Raw genomic sequence first — 7306 nt, 5'->3', positions numbered from 1 at the left:
GCCTAAGTTTTAAAAATCCTACCAAGTGGTGAGCGATCCCCCCACTCGGGGGCTTAGCTGCAGTCCAAGTACTCGCCTAAGTTTTAAAAATCCTACCGAGTGGTGATCCAGCCTCCCAGTCAGAGGCTTAGCTGCAGTCCAAGTACTCGCCTAAGCTTTAAAATTCCTACCGAGTGGTGATCGATCCTCCCACTCGAAGGCTTAGCTGCAGTCCAAGTACTTGCCTAAGTTTAAAAATCCTACCGAGTGGTGAGCGATCCTCCCACTCGGGGGCATAGCTGCAGTCCAAGTACTCGCCTAAGTATTCTCCACCTCATAGCTGCATTCCAAGCACAAAGAGTATTCCGAGTAAAAAACAAATCCCAGTCGAAAGAAAATACCAACATATTCAGAAATAAACCAAGTTCGGATAAACCCCAAGGTTCCAGATGGCAGATCAAAAGTATTCGAGCATCAAGCCCGAAGAAGTTTAATGGTTACACAATCACTCGGCATTCTGAGGCAAATAAAAGTGGAGCATAATGTTTTTCGGTCACGCATCAGGAGAAGGACTGGCTGGGTCGCAGAAACTGTCGAGGTCAATGCTGTCTGCAATGCGAGTGGCGGCGTCAAGGAAGGTGTCCATGAAAGACTGGAACGTGTGCTTCCTCGTGTTAGCAACCTTGAGCTCCGCCAGCTTGTCTTCTTTGACATCCTTGCAGTGCACTCGAACCAAAGACAGAGCAACGTCAGCACCACAGCGAGCAGATGACTTCTTCCATTCTCGCACGCGTTCAGGGATTTGATTCAGTCGAGCCATCAAAGACTCGAGATCTTGAGACAGCTTCGCCTGAGGCCAAAGACCAGCATCAACCTGAGTCATTGCAGCTTTCAAGAGTGCCAGATAAGCAACCGCGTTGTCCATGCGAGACTCCAACCGCAACAAGTTCATTGCAACGTCATCTTTGACTAGACAGTTGATTGGATCAAGACCCATCTCGACCCGCCCGTTTTCCGCTTCAAAGTCTTGGCAAAATTCTGCATGATCGAGTGAATTATGAGTCGACGTCCCCACTAGACTTGTCAGTCGACAGAAATAAGACAGATTAGTCAATGCCTTCAAGTTTCAAGACTAGCTTCGCAGCAAGTTGGCCCAGATAAGACTCTAGCTCGCCATTCTTGGCCTTGAGGCTTCCAAGTTCCTCGGTCAACTTCTCTTTGTTCTTCTTCAGTCGCTCGACCTCCTGATTGGCGTCAGATACAATAGTCTTCAGCTTGGAGTTTTCTTCTTCTAACTTGCCGACTGAAGCAAGCTTCTTGTCAGCGAGCACTGTCTTCTCGCGCGCCTCCTTCTGTGCTGCGGCAAGATCCAGATCCTTCTTCTCCAAAGCTTCCTTCATTTTCTCTAAAGAAATAACATTCTTCAGGCGAGCTTGGAGTTGGCGGTTTTCACTACATACATCTGCTCGAGTGAAGCCACTCGGTTCAAAGAGGGAAAGGAAAAGTGCCAGTGTTGGGATATGAAGCGGTCGATTGGTTACCTCCCATGGCAGCTACTTCATCACGAGCGGTCTTGAGGTTCTTCTTGGCCAGTTCCAGATCAAGGTTGAGGCTGATTTGTTGTTTGTTCATGTTAGAAAGTTGAGCCCCAAGATCACAAGATTTCTGCAGTCACAGCCATATCAGTCGACAAAGATAAAAAGAGATAATTATTCTAAGACTACCGCCGAATCAAACATTCAACTGCAGTCTCAGGGACTACACCCAGTGGGTGCACTTAGCATGCCCCACTGATTTTCAGACCACAGTCGACGGTCGACTGGCTTTCAAAAAAAAAGACACATCCAAATTCTCAGACCACAGTCGACTGCCTGCAGTCAACTACGGTCTCGGGGACTACACCCAGTGGGTGCACTTAGCGTGCCCCCACTAGTGCAAAGAATCAGTTCGAACTGACACAAAGAGATATACTATTTCTGAACAGCCACACTCCAGTGGGTGAACAGACAAGAAAAACGGTCAATCGAAAAATCAATTAACCTGGACATTGGCTTGCATGGCAGCTCCGGCATTGAAGGCCACCTGACTGGCCTCATGCACCACCTTCAGCTGCCGCATCACAAGGTTCAGTTGAAGAAGAGCTTCTCTGGTAGCAGCCGGGGGATCGTCCGGAGTTTGATATGTAGTAAAAAGTGACGGAGGTAGAGCAATCGAAGCAGCCACCGGATCTGAAGCATGGAGTGACGTTGGCGCAGCAGGAGCCTGAGAAGCTGATCCCGAGGGACAATCAGTCAACAGAGGAACAACGAAGGTGACGTTGGTTCGAGGCGGGTCTGTCGATCACTCGACCGTCGCCCCAAGCGTCTCAGTCGACCGAAGAACTTGGGCTTCGGACACCTTCTTGCTCGTCTCCTTGTCCTTCCTCCTCCTGCCTCTCTGTGGTACTTCCTCTTCATCGTCCGGGAGCACAACAATGTCTCGTGGGGCTGCAATAAATAGAGAGAGCCATAAAGACAACCGACCAACATTCCAGTCGACCAAACAAACTTCGAGTCGGGCAAACTTACTGGCTTTGGAGGTGACAGCGTCATCAGCTTCCTCATCGGCAAGGGTCTTATCAACATCCATATCAGTCGCAGTCGAGGTCAGGCTATACAGGTTCATCATCCACTCGGTCAGAACAAGAAAACCGATCGGAACGAGAAAATATGAGAAGAACATTTACCCAGAGGCAACGGGGACGTCCATCTTGATCCTGGGCAAGGTCTTCCGAGCCTTCGAAGGATTAGCTTTGGGCTGCTTGGGGATCGTCTCAGTCAACTCTGGAGTCGGAGACCGAGCGCGCTTGTGGGGTGTAGCACTCAACGCCACAGCTTTGCCGCGTCTGTTCACGGGGTCGTGCCGCTGCTTGGATCGATGTTCAAAGCGAGGCGGCGAGTCGACCACCTCCTCATCGTCAGACTCGTCACTCTCATCATCTTCACCATCGGCTGGGGACTCCCACTCGCCGCTCTCCTCGGTGTTGTCCCCGCCCTCTTGGTCTTGCTCCAGGGCTTGTTCACCATTGGGCGTCGAATACATCTCCATGTAGATCTGCAAAACAAGGAACCGATCATAAGTCAGTCAGAACCTCAATCAGTCGGAAAATATGTTCAAAAATTCAGTTATGATGACTAGACATTGTCTGGCAGGTTGCTGACGCTGAAAGGGTTGACTCTCCTGGCACCCCTGGGGTTGTCTTTGTTCCCAGTAATGCTCATCAGCCAATCGGCCATGGTTTTGGCCTCCACTTCCTCTGAATGAACCCGAGCAGTGTCGCCAGCCTTGGAGTACATCCACATAGAATGATCGCGAGCTTGGAGGGGCTGGATCCGCCGACTGAGGAACACCTCGAGGAGGTCCATACCAGTATTGCCCTGATTGATTAGTTGGACTACTCTCTCAACTAGCATGCCTGTCTCTGCCTTCTTAGCAACGGTCACTTGCAAGGAAGATGGAGTTTGGACACGGTCAAAAGAAAAAGGGGGTAGTCCGGTCGACTGGCCTGGGGTCGCGATATCCTGGCAGTAGAACCAGGTCGACTGCCAGCCCCTGACCGATTCCGGAAGAGTCATCAGAGGAAAAGAGCTCCTCTTCCTCTTTTGAATGCCTAGGGCCCCGCACATCTGGATAACATGGGTTTTCTCGTCTTTCGAGTTCGCTTTCTTCACGGTTTGGGATCGAATGGTAAAGATGTGTTTGAAGAGGCCCCAGTGTGGTCGGCACCCCAAGAAATTCTCACACATAGAGACGAACGCAGCAAGGTACGTGATGGTATTGGGAGTAAAGTGATGGAGTTGGGCACCGAAAAAGTTTAAGAAGCCCCGAAAGAAAGGATGTGGTGGAAGCGAGAAACCGTGGTCGACATGGGTGGCGAGCAAGACACACTCACTCGATTGCGGCTGCGGCTCCGATTCCCGTTTCGGCAGGCGCGCGGACTCATGGACGAGCAGCCCTAACTCGGCCAAATCATCCAAGTCCTCTTGCCGGAGCGAAGATCGGATCCAGTCTCCCCGTATCCAACCTGACGGCAACCCCCAGCGCGATGAAGACCCCCAATTCATCTTCTTGTTCTTCGCCGCCCCCGTCGCCTTCTTCGCACGCTCTAACGCCGCCGTTTTGTCCTTCCCCATGGCGGAAGGACATCGGTGTCGAGAGTGGTCGTGCTAGGCAAGGTGGAGACGCGAGAGGAAGAAGAAGGGGAATGAGCACGCACGGTGCGAATGCCTCGGCTTCGCCGCTTTTAAAGGCCTACTTCCGAGTGGCTGACGCGTGGGCCCGATCAGTCCTGTCAAATCCCCCCCAACAATTGTGTTGGGGACCGTAGCAGAAATTTAAAATTTTCTACGCATCACCAAGATCAATCTGTGGAGTAATCTAGCAATGAGTGGAAGGAGAGTGCATCTACATACCCTTCTAGATCGCTAAGCGGAAGTGTTGCAAGAACATGGATGAAGGAGTCGTACTCACAGCGATTCAGATCGCGGTTGATTCCGATCTAAGCGCCGAACCACGGCGCCTCCGCGTTCAACACACGTGCAGCCCGATGACGTCTCCCACGCCTTGATCCAGCAAGGGGAGAAGGAGAGGTTGGGAAGACTCCGTCCAGCAGCAGCACGACGGCGTGGTGGTGGTGGAGGAGCGCGGAACTCCAGCAGGGCTTCGCCAAGCACTACGAGAGACGAGGAGGGAGAGAGGTAGGGCTGCGCCAAGAGAGAGATGATATCATTTGTCTTGCAGCCCCCAATACCTCAAGTATATATAGGGGAAGGGGAGGGGCTACGCCCCCATCTAGGGTTCCCTCCCTAGGGGCGGCGGTAGCCCCAAAACCCATCTAGGATGGCGGCCAAAGGGGGAGAGAGGGGGGCGCACCTAGGGTGGGCCTTAAGGCCCATCTGGACCTAGGGTTTGCCCCCTCCCATTCTCTCTTGCGCCTTGGGCTTTGGTGGGGGGCGCACCAGCCCACCCGGGGCTGGTCCCCTCCCACACTTGGCCCACGCAGCCTTCTAGGGCCGGTGGCCCCACCTGGTGGTCCCGGTACGTTACCGATAGCACCCAAAACTTTTCCGGTGACCAAAACGAGACTTCCCATATATAAATCTTTACCTTCGGACCATTCCGGAACTCCTCATGACGTCCGGGATCTCATCCGGGACTCCAAAAAACATTCGGTAACCGCGTACATACTTTCCCTATAACCCTAGCATCATCGAACCTTAAGTGTGTAGACCCTACGGGCTCGGGAGTCATGCAGACATGGCCGAGACAACTCTCCGGTAAATAACCAACAGCGGGATATGGATACCCATGTTGGCTCCCACATGCTCCACGATGATCTCATCGCATGAACCACGATGTCAAGGATTCAATCAATCCCGTATACAATTCCCTTGTCTATCGGTATGATACTTGCCCGAGATTCGATCGTCGGTATCCCGATACCTTGTGCAATCTCGTTACCGGCAAGTCTCTTTACTCATTTTGTAACACATCATCCCATGATCAACTCCTTGGTCACATTGTGCACATTATGATGATGTCCTACCGAGTGGGCCCAGAGATACCTCTCTGTTACACGGAGTGACAAATCTTAGTCTCGATTCGCGCCAACCCAACAGACACTTTCAGAGATACCCGTAGTGCACCTTTATAGCCACCCAGTTACGTTGTGACGTTTGGCACATCCAAAGCACTCCTATGGTATCCGGGAGTTGCACAATCTCATGGTCTAAGGAAATGATACTTGACATTAGAAAAGCTTTAGCATACGAACTACACGATCTTGTGCTAGGCTTAGGATTGGGTCTTGTCCATCACATCATTCTCCTAATGATGTGATCCTATTATCAATGACATCCAATGTCCATGGTCAGGAAACCGTAACCATCTATTGATCAACGATCTAGTCAACTAGAGGCTTACTAGGGACATGGTGTTGTCTATGTATCCACACATGTATCTGAGTTTCCTATCAATACAATTCTAGCATGGATAATAAACGATTATCATGAAAAAGGAAATACAATAATAACTAATTTATTATTGCCTCTAGGGCATATTTCCAACATTCACATACTTAATGCTCATTTGTAGCACTTTAATACATGCGTTATCTGTAACGCCTCCTCTTAATGTATATTGAACCCTGCGTAACGGAGGGGAGCTAGGGTCATGGCGTACTCTATATAAGCCACCCCCCTCCTTTGGGACAAGGGTTTGCACCCGCTTTAACTCACACACGTATAATCCAGTCGACCGCCTCCGGGCTCCGAGACGTAGGGCTGTTACTTCCTACGAGAAGGGCCTGAACTCGTAAACCTTGTGTGTACAACTCCTCCATAGCTAAGATCTTGCCTCTCCATTCCTACCCCCATATTCTACTGTCAGACTTAGAACCACGACACCAGGCAAGGCGGATTCGCTCCCTGGTCATCGAAATCCTAGCAATTCCATCACAACAAGAGTAGGCTTTTACCTTCATCATAAGGGGCCGAACCAGTATAATTCCTTGTGTACTTTGTCCGGTTTAACCCCTTTAAGCTAACCCATCGCGATGGCTCCATGACTAAGTCCTTTCACTAGGACATCTGCCATGAAAAAACCACGACAGATGGCGCCCATCGTGGGGCTAACACACGATGGTTTCGAGTTCTTAGAGGGCAGCTTCTTAGGACTCAAGGGATACACTGTGGGCCGGATGACCAAGTGTCATCGCGGCAAGCTCTACATCGACGACGCAAGCTGGGGCCCCGAGGCCGGCTCAATTGAGTACGGGTACCCGATCCCCTTTGGCGGAATACACGTCTTCATTGGCAAGATCGGTGAACCGGGCCCTGAGCCGGACATCTGCACCGACATCGTCAAGACGGCTCAGCGTGCAAGATCTTCCCGGGTTCAGCCTGTCATAAAGCGTGCCTTCGTGGGGGTCATCCACGGAGCGGAATCTGAGGATAGATCGGTATCTGGTGGCAAAACCGTCGTTTACTCTAATGAGGAGTCTTCAACCGGAGAGACCGAGTCACTGTATCAGTTGCATGATGGCCGGTTTGGTGGTGGTTCCGATGGCGACAGTATTCCGGACCCCTTTGATCTGCCGAGCCGAGTTGCGATTTTCATGGCCAATACACAGTCGGCGCACCATTCTTCTACCGTAGCAGCAATGATTTCCGGTTCAGTAGCGGCAACACCAGCTGGGGTAGGAGGCCCTGCGCCACCACCATCTCAAGTTTGTCCGATTTATTCGAAACTTTGGCAACATTGCTGGCAGCTGAGGTTAATCCGGCAGATC

Source organism: Triticum aestivum, chromosome 4A (genome assembly GCF_018294505.1).
Source record: "Triticum aestivum cultivar Chinese Spring chromosome 4A, IWGSC CS RefSeq v2.1, whole genome shotgun sequence".
Lineage (NCBI taxonomy): Eukaryota > Viridiplantae > Streptophyta > Magnoliopsida > Poales > Poaceae > Triticum > Triticum aestivum.
Note: the sequence above shows the minus strand (reverse complement) of the source record.